Consider the following 15,732-nt stretch of genomic DNA (forward strand, 5'->3'; position numbering starts at 1 on the left):
TTCATTCATAGCACCCTGTCTTTTTTTTGGCCTGCTTCCTTACACTCAGCCTGCATCTTGGTTTATGAATGGGCATGGTGGACAGATTTGTTTCTGAATGAGATACTCCTTAATTACTTTCAGCAGGCTGCAGGGCCATGGTCTCAGAACAAGACTCTCTGATCCTGGCTTTTTGTCATAGGCTTCTGTGGTTCTGGCCATATCACCGTACCTTTTTCTTTTCTCTCTCTCTCTTTCTCTTGCTCTCTTTTTCAGTTTTCTCACCTGCTAGATGGAATAATATCATTTGCACCCTTGGGATGTGTTGAGAAGATGAATGTTAGTGCAGGACTGTAAGAAAATGGATGCTATAAAAGATCTGAGTATTATTATATAGTGAAATCTTAGAAATTAAGACATGGAACAGACTGCTAGTAGGGCATTTAGTTCATTGCTTTACCATTGCTGAATGTTCTTCAGGGTTTTGTCTATTCTAGATAAATAACTCAGGAAAAGAGGCTCTCATGGCTTATTTTTGGGCAACATTTCCACAGACGAATAACTGTCACTATTAAGTATTATGGACCTTCTTCACAGCAGTTTAAAATTTCCTTTAGTCATTTTTAATTATTCTTAGGCCTTCTCAAATTATTTTTCTTGTCTACTCAATCTTAACCAATGTATTTGAAATTCCTTAACTATTAGTCTATTTTAATCTATTGCATACTAAAACTATATTAAAGGAACTTTGCTAAGGGGGCACAATCAAATATTAAAAAGTTAAAAAATTCCAGGGTGAAGATTGCTTGTGAAACTTTAATTCAGCTCCCCAATGGATTTGAATTTTGATACTGTCTTTAATAACATTATCACATACCTTTTTTCCTCTGGATCCCTGACTTGGTTAGAACACAGAGCAGACAGCTTTCACTTAACGGGAAGCTAGTCAGTATTTTTTCTTCTTGTGTGTTATTTTTCTGTTGTGTGACCCCATGTGTTGTTAACTACACCCCATTTAAATCCCGCTGTGGAGACATAATGGTTAATTTCTTCACTACATTCATCACAACATAGTATTTACTTTCCAAATATTAATAAATCAATTTTCAAAGTGCTTGATGAGGTGAAAGCGTAGGATTATCCCACTTGCATACATGAAAAACCAAAATTCAGAGAGAGTAAGATCACAAGGTTCAACTAATTTTGATTGCTTAAATTTGAGGTAGTTTGAACCCAATTTTTCAGAGTAAATTGTAACGTATAGCAGTTAGTATATTCAAAGCACAGCTCCCCTGATTACAGATGCAGCTGTGCATGCACAGCACTTCTGTAAATCAGAATTGGTCACAAGTCAGAAGTTGACTCAAGTCAAGAAACAGAGGAACACACAGTTAGAGGCCACCTCTGAAAAATTTACTGTAGGTGACTTGCTCAGTGGGCACGTCTACACATGCATTTATGTGCCATAATTATGGCACGTTAAGTTTAATACCTGTGGGCATTTATACACAAACTTTTTCATCCTGTAATACACTGGAGATCCGCTGCTTTGGAGCTGCTTGTTTGTCACTGGAGATCCGCTGCTTGTGTGTCATACAAGCTGACACACACGTGCGGTTGTGTAAGTGGTGAAATGCATGTCAGCATGCAGAAAATAGTGGCGGTGCACTTTTGAACTAAAGCACCTCCCATGTGTTTTAGTTCAAAAGTGCACCACTGCCATTTGCTCAGTACTGACACGCATTTTGCCACTTATACAACTGCAAGCATCGCAGTGCCGGGTGCTTGCATGTGTAAAAATGCCTAGAAATAATAGGTACTAACTTAATGTGCTGTAATCAGCACTACTGTGCAGTAGCACCAACACATGTTTTTTACATGACGCTAATGTGCAGTAGATTAATTTTATTGTGCATTAGTACATAAGAACTGTTTTCACTGATGTGGTAATATGTAGTAGAATTAGTTTACTGCACTTCTAGAGTCTCAAGTACATGCACCCACTATCATATAGAAACTCTGGGATAGGCAGATATAGAATCCAGTTCTCCAGGTCATTATTCAACTTCCTTAACCATGGGAACATATTTTATTTTCTGCAGTTCTTACCTCATTCAATACACATCTTCCAACTTCTGCAGCAGATTAATCAAGGGTCCTACAGCCAAGTGTCTTTTATAATTTGGCCCAGAATCATCCCCAAAGTAGGTCTGTTCTGTGCACTGAATGAGATGGGTCTTCTGGGAAAAAGTCTTATGTAACCATGTCATGAAAGACTGTATCATAATGTATGTTCATAAGAAGCCAAATTAATTTTGGCATATCCTAATTTTTAAGTGTTTCACTTTGCAATTTAATAATGTTCTTTTAAATGTCATTTTTTGCTTGTGTAATTTTCTAGTTTACACAAACAAGTTGAAATAAAAGAAAATTTCAGTTTTATCACATGGCAGCATTTTATTGATTCTCATAGGGGCCATTAGCACAGCTGGAACCATTAAATCTACTGCAGTGATCTCTGCCATTTGCAGTAATGGAATAACTCATAGCAGTAGTATACAGCCACCCTATATAGAGACAAATGCATGAGGGGGTAGGACATTTTGCCCTAGGTTTCAAATACATTTGTTGACAGCAGAGCAATGGTGAAACTCCAGGATTTGGGTTTCCATTCCTGATTCTGGAGGGAGTGTAGGGCCTAGACTTTTCTGTTGGTTTCCCTATCTTACCTCTTTGTGCCACTTCTCCTCTAATCTGCCCCTGTTCTTCTTAGTAAGCCAATCCTAGTATCTGTTCTGCAAGCTTCTCATCCCAGGCTTAGTCTCCTTGTCCTGGAAATCCAATTCTCTCCTATTTCACTTCCTGTCCTAGCTTTATTGATTAGCCATTCCTAGTTTCCTCAAGTGCCACTTCTTTGTCCTCACTCCTTACACAGCCAGTCTCAATTCTTCACCACCCCTTCAACCTACACCTTTGCATCTCAACAGATCTGTCTCTTTTCCCTTTCTTTCCTTGCTGTGTACTAGTTTTCAATCTATGCTCCATGTTAGAAGTCCCAAACTCCTTGCCCTGCCTGTCTTAACTTCCCCTCCCAATTATTATTCTTTAGCCTGTTCTAATTCTAATATCATTGCTCATGACCCTTAATCTCCAGTTTCTGGCCCAGTTTTCCCTTCCGATGACCTGTCAGGTTCCAGTCTTACTGTCTCCCTCTGGCTTCCTGACTTACTCATTGGAACAAGTTTAAAAAAGCATCTTCCCGTTCTACAGCTTTAACATTGGTCTCCTTGGGATTTAATTTTCCTTCTCCATCCCTCCTGTACCCAGTGACCCCAGGAGGGTTGGGGCCACTGATAGCAAAGTCCACTAGCCTTAATAGATGGTTCTACCAGCCATGCTTATAACAGGGCACATCTACACATTCATTAATGTGCCATAATTACAGTGCACTAACTTCAGTACCTGTAACAAGTACTAACTTAATGCACCATAATTGGCACTATTGCACAGTAGTGCTGGTGCACAGTTTTTTTGTGATGCTAATGCATACTAGACTAATTCTACTGTGTATTAGGATGGCTTTTGCTGTCATGTGCTAATGCACAGTAGTACTGCGCATTTAGCATCTCGCGTAGACATGCCTACACAGGCATAAAAAGCAGGACTTGAATACAAAAGACAGATGTATCCATATGCATACATATATACAAATATAAATGGCTTATCATTAAACACATACACACACACACATATATACTCATATATACATGTGTTGCTGTGCCATATGTAAAGTGCAATCACAGGTTTACTCTTGAAGTACAATTATGTGCTCTGTTCAGTTACTTATGCAACACTGCATCAATAAAATGGTAGAATGCTGTTACATTTCTACTAGCATCACTCCACTTCTAAAACCACCAATCTATTGGGGACAGGCAGTCAAAAAATCATCCTGTTAAAGCTAGACAATAGCTAGCTGCAAAAGTGATTGGTCTCAGTTGGCATTAACCTCATTTGCTGTAAATGTGGAATTGTATTGTTAAGGCAGTATTTTGCAAGACTTTATGCTGTCAGTTTTGTGCATGCTGCTTTAATAGTACTGTGGTCCTTATGTATAAGAGGGATAATAGTCTTCTTCTAAAATAGGAGTTATAATATCCATGAAGATTAGTAAGAAAAGAGAATAAATTAAAAAGACAGGAGGAATTGCCAAATATAATAAAAGGCACCATATGAATGAGAGTTGAGGGCTCTCTAAAACTTTGGTTCATAATGAAATTCCTTTAAGAATAATGGAATGTAAATATTTGACAGACCCAACTGGCAAGAAATTTCAGACATAAGGGGCCTTTCATGGGAAGCTTCTTGCAAGTAGCTCCCTCCTACTTAAATGCAGTAGTACATGTTGGCTTGTTCTTATTAAAACTTGTGTATTGGACTATATGCAAACAGAAATATGCCATATACAACAAAGGATATGTAAAGCAATGTACATTGCAAAGTGTGTAATTATTTGCTTTGCTCTAAGTCTTCCTCATTATTCACACTGACATGTATACAATTGTTTTAACCTTCTATTGTTGTTATTCTTTTTTGGAATGACTAGATTGTCTACGTTTGTGTTTGCTGGTTATTTGTTTTTCCCTATGGCTTTTTAGCAAACATTCCTCTGAGGAAGCTGACTGCATACTTGCTCCTCTTCAGTATATATTACATGCCATTTTCACTATATAGGTCTGTGCTTTCATAAACAAAATGTCTTCGTATTCTCTTGTGCATTTCAGGGAAGTGAACAGTATATTGTTATGGATTCTGAAATAAGGACTTAGTTACTGCTTTGGGGCTTAATTATTTGTTCATGTTTCAAGCAAAATTTCCCTTGAATTAATGGAAATTTTACCATAACAGATGCAGGTACATCAAAATACCTTAAACAGGCTAAAGTAGGCCTTGAAAAAGTTAATTCTTTTTTGGTAAAATTCATTCATTGATGAAGAGCCCATGCAAAACTCTTTGTCCCACAGGAAAATGGTTCCATAATAAGATGATTGGGTGTCACAGCAGCAGAGGCGGCAGCAGAAACCCTCCACAAACCTCTGTGTGTTTCAGAGCTTCAGTCCATGGCAGATCAGAACAGAGAAGAATGGAAGAGAGCAATAAAACCAGGTGAGAGAAGAATCACTAGTTTCATACAGAAGTTCCCAGGACCAGGAAGTGGGACAAATTTTAATTTTATTTTAGTAAGAATAGCAGCCAGGACTTCCTGCTATTCTTTTCATTAGCGTAAGAGTGAAGTTGTAGCTGTGATGGACCAGAAATCAGGCAAGAGGCAAGGATTTCTTAGGGTGATATCTTTTATTGGACCAACTATGTATTTGGGATAAAGTTAGACAAGCTTTGGAATACAAGACGTTCTTCCTCAGGTTTCTGATCACAGGAAGTTAGGCACAGCATAGTGAAAAACAAGAGAGGGGAGGGATTGAGGGAGATTCTCTGGGTGGCAGATACACAATTAGCAGAAGAAAAGAGGCTGATTACAGGGAAATCAAGGCCCATCAAAAGGGAGGATGGTCTTTCTTACTTTTCTTGTGTGGAAATAATTCAGGAGTTAGATAAAAATCATATGCCATAAACCCAATATAAATGTTTACTCCATGGTTCTTAGTGTATAGCCAATTTATGATTTTTTGTTTGCAAGTTTGCCTTTTAAAGGTGTTCAGTAGATTTCCCTTGATCACAGGGATAGTGAAGATAGAGAGGGATGGTTTTTTTGTGACAAATGTGCTCATAATGGTGTGTATGTGTCTCCATCCTTTATGTTTTCTGTAAAGGTTCATTCTGGTGTATAGCTGCTGTTTAGTTTCACCCATGTAGTGGCCATGGGGGCACTGGATCATATATGTGACATTTTGAGAAAGACATGTGTAGGAATCATGGATTCTTACGGTTTTTGATGGGGGATGCTTTTTGTATTGGTAGTGGAGATGTGCTAACAGGTTAAGAATTTTGTGCCAAGGCAAGGCTGTGTTCTACTTGATATCTGTTTTTTTTAATTCAGTCAGGATGATTTGGTGATCTCTAAGACCAAGGCTAATGAACTATTACATGTCTTAAATCCAGGTTGAAACAGTCTGGTGACCTTTTCTTTGCTCTGGCATCCCCATGCTTCAGACCTGGGGTTTGAAATGTAGTAGGGGGCTGCCTTTGTATCAGTGATCAGCCTGTTGTCATCACTGTGAAAATCCACTCCAACTTAGCTAAATAATAAGCAAGCATTTGAAAAAATACATTTCAGATGGGCTCAAAAGAGACCTTGTAGAGTTTAATAGGTGGGATGTGAGATAAAAACTAAGTCCAGAGGTGGATTAAGACTTATTGTGGCCCTGGGCAAACAAAATTGGAGGGCCTGTCTAGAGGTGCACTGATATATCAGTCACATATCGTGTTGGCACAGATAAAAGGAAAATTAATGTTATTGGCTTTTTTTGGCCAGTGTAGTCAATAATGTCACCAATGAGTGTTGCACATGCCACCATGCAGGTGCTCAGGAATTCAGCCAGGCAGCTTGGGGTGTAGACTCCATGCAGTAAGTCGGGGGGGGGGGGGGAGAGAGAGATTGAGGCCCCAACAGTGAGCAAGGTAGTGAGGCAGGGATGGTGAAAGGGACCCCCAGGTGGGATGCAGGGGGAGCCAAGGGCAGGTAGGGGGGCATTTCCAACACTGCATGCACCCTGGGGGGCCATAGGAGGCATGTACCCCTCCAGATCTGTGTGTGGGGCCAGGCTGGGATGCTGCTGCAGGCTGGGGGCTGCAATGGCCTCTTCCCAGTGGGGGTGTGGGGGATGGACGGACTGGGAGTGGGGCAGGTGATGGCTGCTCTGAGAGCGGCAGCCACATGGGGGCTAGGGCGAATGTTGGGGTGGCCACAGCCCCCTCCCAGTGCCTCCTCTGCTGAGGCACTCTGCCCTGCTGCCTCAGCGTGGGGCTCCCAGGGAAGGCAGCAGAGCACAGTGCTGTGGCAGGGGTGGCACTGGGGGAGGGGGGGGCTGGGGTGCTGTGACCACCCCAACATTCCCCACTGATTGCTTGAAGGGCCCTGATAGTCCCTGATTGCTGCCCACCAGTGGGGAGACAAAAACTGCGCCAAAATTAAAACCTTTTGTAGACAGGCCTACAAATTTCACTTCAGAAATCTACTGGATATAAAAACTCATGGACTCAATATAGATATTAGATTTATGAAACACTATAACCTGCCTGACATCTGACTCCCCAGGTACCTTTCCACTTTTACCTGCTACATCCCCCTCCTTCACTCCCTCTCCCAGCCTGTCTCACTCCCTGATGCTTCAATTTACATTTTCACTGACTGGCTTTCTTGCCTGCAGCCCAGCCTCTGGACTATTCATTCCATCCAAGAAGATCACACATACCAACTGAGGATTCTTCTTCAGCCTGATGAAGAGTTTTTAAACCCAAAAGCTTGCTAAGATATATTTCTCCAACTATTCAATAGGTCTAATAAAAGATATCAGACTGACCCAAAGAACCGTGCCTGCCTATGTCCTTAGACCAACATGGCTACAACTTACACCCCCTAACACACACAAGTGATATGAGTTTTGCTTTCAACAGTTAGAGGGGGTACTTGGACAGAAAACCCTGCACCTATCTCCTTGAAACTTGACAGGCTTCATGACCTCAGAAGGAGCTACCATCTCTGCTGTCTGTATCTGAATCGGCAAACATTAATGACAAAGTTATAGGTATTTTAGTGATTCCCCATTATAGTCTATGGCCGAATCTCTGAATCGGCGCCAAATCTCTGAATCTGATTCGGCCAAATCAAATCAGGACAGTGACTCGAATCACCAAATCGAATCACTGTCCCCCCAAAATGGCTGAATCTGAATTGAATACTTGCTGCTTCACACAGGCCTAGTGGTGGGGTTTGTGATGGTCCTTTGTTTCCATGGAAGCCCTTTCCACAGTCTGGGATTGGGCCAGGAGCAAGCTCTTTCTCCTTGTGGTTGTCATTCTCCATTCAAGTGGTTGGTGTTTTCTTTGTGTGTGTGCTTGGTTGGAGGGTTATCTGTGTTGCTGCATTTGCTGCAATTAGTGTTGATTCTCCTTGAAGACTTTGATGTTATAGAAAGGATGACCATAGGCTCAGTTCAGTGGTGAAGGCTCAGCCAAATTTATTATCTACAAAGGACCTACTCACTAACATGGATGAGCAATAGGTTGCAAGGTGTTAATCCTGGATGCTTCTGGTAAGGTATAAGCACAGCTTGCATATTGCATCACCTAGGCCTAGTACAAAGTTCCTAAGGTTTTCAATTTTCCTTTTACACAGTGATCACAACAAATCCATTTGCATAATACACCTCCTGTACCTTGTTTTTTAGAAAATATATTACAGGATCCTCCTACTCCTTGTACAAATTGCCCTTCTCCTTATACATCCCATTATTATCTTGTGGTTTTTAAATCATCAAATACCAGCCTTATTAATTAACGGTATGATGAATCTGCACAACTACGTTGTATATGCATAATCCTGTTTAAGCTTGTGTTAGCAGTTTGCAGATTACTCACAGCTCCAGTGAGGCCTACATTGGTCAGTGCTTCAGCAGAGACCTTATGTGAGCAATAAATGTACAGGTCAATGTTCCATTAAGGTGGACAGTAGTATGGTTGTATGTGGTGGGAAGCAATGCTCTTTAGTTTTGATTAATGTCCCTGGAAGTTCCTGGCTAAACTGCCTTTGGTTCTTAGGGCTGGGCTGGGAGACAGTTGATGATCACTGGGCATGTCTACATGAGGCGCTTTACTGTTCAGTAGAGCTGGTTACTGCACAGTAAGCATCTGTGTCTACACATGCAGATGCTTACTGAGCAGTAATTGGCTTGAATTGCATGTAAATTTGCTACCTGCAAATGCAAGTAGCAAATTTACTCATGATTAATAACTGTGCAGTAGTGCACATGTAGATAGATGCCTGACTGGGAGCAAATGTGTTCCAGGTCAGCCGGGCAGCATTCCACCACCACTGGAGCCCAGGTGGGGACAATGTCCCCCTGCCCTGGCAGCAGGGAGCTCCCAGCCTGAGCCCCATAGCTGTGGGACCTGGGCTGGGAGATCCTTATTTCCCAGCACCAGCTGTGTGGTCATGGGGCTGGTGCTGGGAGAACCTTATCTCCCAGCCTGATCCCCAGGGTCATGGGATCCAGGGTGGGAGATAAGGATCTCCCAGCTTGGGTCCTGCAACTGTGGGATGCCAGTGCTGGCCCTGCAATGATGGAGCTGGCACTGGGAGATAAGGATCTACCAGCCTGGGCCTTGTGCCCGCAGGACTTAGGCTGGGAAATAAGGATCTCTCAGCCCAGGCCCCATTATCATGGAATGCGGGCTTGGAGCTCCCTGCTGCTGGGGCATGGGGACATTTTCCCTGCATGGGCTCTGGTGGCAAAGCCTGTCTTGGCAGCAGGCAGCTTCTTGGGGCAGGGAGCAATGTCCTAGCCCCTGCTAGGAGACAGCAGTTTCCTGGCCCCTGGGGGTAGCCTAGAGCTTCCCCTGGCTGCTGCAGAAGTCAATTGCAGGGCTGCAGGGAGTAGGAGCAGTCTGCTGCTAGGAACAGCAAATCTGCTCCAGCATCCCTGCAGATATAGATATGTGCCTGGGAGACTTTACTCAAGAGTTAAGTGCTCCTGGATTATTTGCATGTGTAGGCATGCCCAGTGAGTATGTTGATGTATAGTTATGAGACTAAATGGGGATATCTTCAATGCAACAAGGACCTGATGCAAAGTTCATTGAAGACATCAGACTACTCCACAGTCACACTTAAAATAGAACTGTCTGGCACATTAGAGGGTTGAACAGAAATTTGGACTCCTCCAGTTCAAAATTTTTGGAGACCTCCAAAGACTAGCCTTGGGGGGAAACAATTGTTTTTATTTATTTATTTTTATTTTTGAGGCTCTAAAATATTATCAAGCTCTTCTCTTAAGCCTAAAGCAGCAAGTTATTTTTGAATTTTTATCTGCTGAAGGAACATCCTATATCTGTGAAAGAGAGTTGTTCTGATTTGTTTGAGTGAATAAATAAAATTCGTGCCAAGGAGTTATTGGCCAAAATAGTATATGCAAAGCCCAGCTGGAAGACACTGACTGACTTATTACATTAGGACAAATAATTGTTCAAAAGGAATCATATTTTATACTGAGAAGCCATTCTTTCCTTTGAATTCTGAGTCATTCAGAGCATTTATACACATACATTTTCATGCCGGGATGCTCCGGAGCAGATTTGTGTCTGCAGTGTGTCAGAGCAGACTTGATTAATCTGCACGCAAACTGATGTACACTGCGCTGCATCGCGTACAGTTGTATAAGTGGTGAAATGCATGTCAGCACGCATAAAATAGCAGCCGTGTGCTTTTGAACTACAACACCTTTGATGTGTTTTAGTTTAAAAGCATGCTGCCACCATTTTTTCAGAGCTGACATGCATTTCGCTGCTTATACAACTGCATGTGCTGCGGTGCAAACATGTGTACAAATGCCCTCAGGTACTGGCTACTTAGCCACATGCTACCACTACCAATGTGGGGCTCACGGGAAAGGTGTTCTTCCTCTCCAGTTATGGACCAATTAAGATGCCACTGTACATCTGGTATAGCCATGAACCTGCACTATTGGCTAGGTTGCCTGTCATGGGCAGATCTAGAATTTTGAGAAGAGAGGTGGAGATGTTCTGGTGCATCATCACATATAACACAGTGCATATTTTTATCAAGTTAACAAGAAACTAAAAGTGTTAGTCATGAGTTTTCTCTATTGCATGGCTGCATACCTTTTTAACTCTGGGATTTGAATGCAATCAATATGGCCAGAAGGAATGAACTTGCTCTAGTAAATCATCAGACAAAGAAGTAATAGGGAGTCTTATTAAACCACAGAACTTGAAAAGACCATGAGCTATTTTTCATGTGAGCTAATTCAACAGCCAATTAAAGCAGTAACTCACTTTTATCTTTTCTGGAGCTGAAAAATTCCTTTCCAACTTTGATTTTATGTTCAGCCAAACAATATTATATTTTAGTCATATAAGAGCTCTGGCTACAGTCTGAAAAATAAAAAGAACAAACACTGCTTTCCTTAACTAGCTACTCTATGATACTCACCTATTGTAACATATCAACATGTATGATGATGTGATGCTTGGAGATCCCACAGCTTATTGGCTGAGTACAGTTGGGTAGTGATGGATTTTTACTCAGAATTCAGAAAATGTATTCTGTGTTGGGTGAAAGTCAAATCCAAAATGTTTTCTGAAAATAGACTTAATTTTTCCTTTAGTGATACTAGCAAACAGAGAAGTCCAGCTACATCATAGAATTGGTAACAGATCCTTCTCCAGTGTAGGGCAACAGAAATAAAAAACTATAACTGTAAGACAATAGATGGAGAAAATAAGATGGATTTTTCAAAGAAGGCCCCTAATGAACAGACATTCAGAGGCTAAGGAGGCAGGCGAAAGGCTAAATGAGATGGAGAATGAAGAGCCCAATTTATCTAATATATAGCTGAAATCTGAAGATGAGAACTTTTGGTATAGAAACTGGCACTGCTGCTGCCTGCATCATTTCTTTTTTGTGGATGCATTAGTTTCCAAAATTCGCAGTTTGTGATTTCATTCTTTCTTTTGGGATATTGAAATTCCTTTGATATTGGAATGAAATCAAAACCTTTTGGATCGTTTCATGAAATTGATTGCATCAATCTAATTTTGTGTTGAAAAGGTGAGATTTTGGGATTGGAGTCTCTGTCTCCCTCTCCCTTCCATGTCTTTCTGAAAGTGACTGGGGAGCCTACCCTGATCATCAGAAACCTTTTAATCAACACCTTTGTTTAGATCAGTACATGTCCAATGTGTTTTGGCTCCAATGAAATAGAATATTTTAGTGAAAAACATCACATACCATTAGATTTTCCCAAACAAGTTCTAATGATATTTTTAGACTTCAGGAATACAGGAATTCAGAAATATATTTTGGCCAAGGTATTCCAATCTGGGTGCCTAAAAATAAGTTTTGAAAACAAGTATGTAGCCTGATTGTTAAACATCCTGAAGAGCCACATCTATAATTTATTTTAATGGGAAATACCTGATGTTCAGTACATTTGAATCTCAAATAATATATTTTGGTACCTAAGTATGAATTTGGGTACCTTACTTTCAGTACTCAGTTTTAAAAAAAATCTTGGCTTAATGAAAGGGCTTTTCCCATCTGTATAGTGTGATTCATATTGATATTTTAGAACTACATGGTAGAAGTGATATCTTATATTAGACAAACTAGATATTTGCAAAAAAATTTCTTTATTTACAGGCTTTCAGGCACACTCACCCTTCTTTAGGCATAGGAGGCTGCAAAGATTGTAAAATTTCTCCTAGGTGGAAATGAAAATTCATATTTCACAGGAGAGCTGAAGGTGTTTTAAGATCTCACAGTTGGAATATTTCATTTTGTGTAAATTAGGCTCAGATAAAAGTTAGAACAGTCTTTTTATAGTTGTTATAGTTTATAAAAGTTGTCTGGTGGCAAGCAGGATATAGAATTATGTTTCCTTCTGGTTATGATATTTCATATTTCACAGGAGAATGGAGAGATGGAAAGCTCTCCTGGGCAAGGAATTTCTCTTGTGTTGAGGTGCCTCTGGGCTCTTTGAAAATGCAAATTTGGCTCGAACAAAAGGCAAGGTGTCAGATTTCAGGTTCCCAGGTGGTACATTTTGCTTTTTTCTTGTAAAATTATGAAGTTTTCATTTAAAAAATGGCTAAAGTTGATATGTTACATGTTTCAGGGATACAGGTTGTAGCCATATTGGTCTATAGACAAAAGGAATCAAAACTCATGGTAGAAGTGATACCTTTTATTAGACTAACTAGATATTGGCAAAAAAAATCTTTATTTGCAAGCTTTTGGGCACACAGCTTTCTTCAGGCATAGGAGAATGGAAAGATTGTAAAATTTCTCCTAGGTGGAAATGAAAATTCATATTTCACAGGAGAGCTGAAGGTGCTGTAAGATCTTACAGCCTCCTGGCCCTATCTGTTCTCCTGGGACACCAGTTACCTTAAGAGCTATCCAAGGCCTCCTTCCACCCTTATAGCCATGCCCATGTCTTGCAGATGCTACTGGTTAATCACTGCCATGTTAGGCCTTCTCAGGCCTCCATGCCCTTGTCAGGGCCTCAGCCGTCCTGACTTCTGCCCCTTTTCTTTGGATGGGCTCTTTTAGCCTAGGCCCATTGCAATGGGCCTTGACTTAAGAGCTCTAGTCCTGTCTCATGCCTCTTGGGCTCTGGGCCCCTGTCCCTGGGTCCACGCTGCTAAGGCTCTGGCCTTTAGCCTTCCCAGCTTCAGGCCTTTCTCTCTAACTTTGACCGTCCTGGCTTCTGCATGATCCTATCTTGAGCCCAGCCCCTGGCAAAGCTCAAAACTCCACATGCCCCTTGGGCACCCTTGTGGCTTGTACCCTAGCTCTGGCAGAGTTCAGAACCTCACATGTCCCTCAGGCACATGAGGGCGCTGTAATTACAGCACGTTGAGAAAGACTTGATTAATCAAGTGTGTTGGAGTGTGCTAATTATCATCTTTATCAATTATTTGGATGTGGGCGTGAAGAGCTCACTGGCCAAGTTCATGGACAGCGCCAAGTTATGAGGCAGCGTGGTCATGTTTGAAGATAGGCAACAGATACAGGCGGACCTAGAGAGGCTGGCACGGTGGGCGGATCAGAACCAGATGAAGTTCAACATTGAGAAGTGTAAAGTGCTCCGTCTGGGGACAAACAATCCCTAAGATACTTACAGACTCAGTGGCACCAAACTGACTAGCACCATGACTGAAAGGGACCTAGAGGTAATAATTAGGGGTGTACCGATAGAGATATTTGGGGCTGATATCAATAGCTGATATTTAAGGAGGCATAACGGCCGATACTGATCTGATTTCCGATACAGCTGCCTCCAGCTGGTAAGTCCAGTGTGGTGGAAAGGTTGAGGGGAAGGAAGGGGCATGAGGGGGTAGATCATTGCCCTCTGTGATGAGGGAGGGGGCAGAGGCAGGCTCTGGAACCATGGCTCTTGGAGGGGGAGGTGGCTCCCACTGCTGCTTGCACCCCAGGAGGGCATGGGGTGGGGTGTATGTCCCCCAGATCTGTGTGGGGTGGGGCGGGGCAAGGCCAGCTGTAGTCAGGGCTGCGTGGGGCTCTTCTTGGCAGGGGCTAGGCTTGGAGTGGGTACAGGTGGAATTGGGAGGATGTTGCATCCACCCCAAATTTTGCCTCTGCTCCACTCCTAGTGTCACTGCTGCCAGCCAACTAGTGCAGCCTCGGCTCTTCCCAGCGCGTGGGTGGAGGTGGGGCATTGAGCGGGGGCAGTGCTGGGAGGCTGGCAGCAGTGGCACTGGGAGTGCAGTAGCGGCAAAATTTGGGGTGGATACAGCATCCTCCCAGTGATGCTGGCACCTGCTCCAAGCCCAGCCCCCGCTAAGAAGAGCCTTGTGCAGCCCCAACTGCAGCCCACCCTGCACAGATCCAGGGGGCGCACACCCCCACCGTGCCCTCCCAGGGTGCGAGCAGTGGTGGGAGCCACCTCCCCCCACCATGAGCCGCAGCTCTGGCCCCCCGCCCCACCCAACCTGGGCAGTGCCTGCCCCTGCCCCTCCCCCCTCCCTCACTGCAGGGGTCTTTGATCTGCCTCCCCCCTCCCCTTCCACCACACTGGACTTACTAGCTGGGGGCACGTCTCCAGGCTAGTGGCTGTGCTTCTCGCTGAGTGCTGCACTGCAGCTGCATGCAGCACAGGCATTTATCAGACAAATTATCAGCCCCTTCCAGCTGATATCTGTTACAGCCAGTTTTCTTTATATCGGTATTGATCTGATATTGGACTGATGTATTGGTGCACCTCTAGTAATAACAGACCATAGTATGAACATTAGCCATCAGTGCAATGCTGTAGCCAGCAGGGCAAACAATACTCTGGCATGGATCAGCCTATGCATCTCAAGCAAAACCAAGGAAGTGATTCTTCCACTTTACTCAGCATTGGTGAGACCACAGCTGGACTGTGTCCTGTTCTGGGCACTGCACTTCAACAAGGATGTGCAAAAGCTTGAAAGAGTCCAGAGAAGAGCCACCCATATGATCAGAGACTTGCAAGGCAAGCCATATCAGGACAGGCTGAGGGACTTGGGCCTCTTCAGCCTAAAAAAGAGCAGGCTGAGAGGGGAGTTGGTAGCAGTTTACTGCTACATCAGAAGAATACATCAAGGGCTCAGTGAACAACTGTTCACCAGGGCATCCTTTGGGAAAACCAGAAGTAAGGGCCACAAACTCCTGGAAAACTGTTTCAGGCTTAACACTAGGAAAAATTATTTCACAGTCAGGGTGTCTAGACTGTGGAATAAACTCCCTCCAGAGGTGGTGCAATCACGTACCCTGGAAATCTTCAAGAGGAAACTGGAGGGTTACCTTGCTGGGGTCACCTGACCCCAGTTGTCTTTCCTGCCTAATGTTGGGAGGCTGGACCCGATGATCTTGCGAGGTCCCTTCCAGCCCCATATAATCTATGAATCTATGAATTAGCATGCTCCAGAAGCCTCTGTGTCTCAAGCATCAGCGTTCCCACGCTTCAAAATGGCATCGGGGTGCTTTAACTAAAATTCATTAGTTGAAGC

The sequence above is a fragment of the Alligator mississippiensis genome, chromosome 3, assembly GCF_030867095.1.
Source record: "Alligator mississippiensis isolate rAllMis1 chromosome 3, rAllMis1, whole genome shotgun sequence".
Classification (NCBI taxonomy): domain Eukaryota; kingdom Metazoa; phylum Chordata; order Crocodylia; family Alligatoridae; genus Alligator; species Alligator mississippiensis.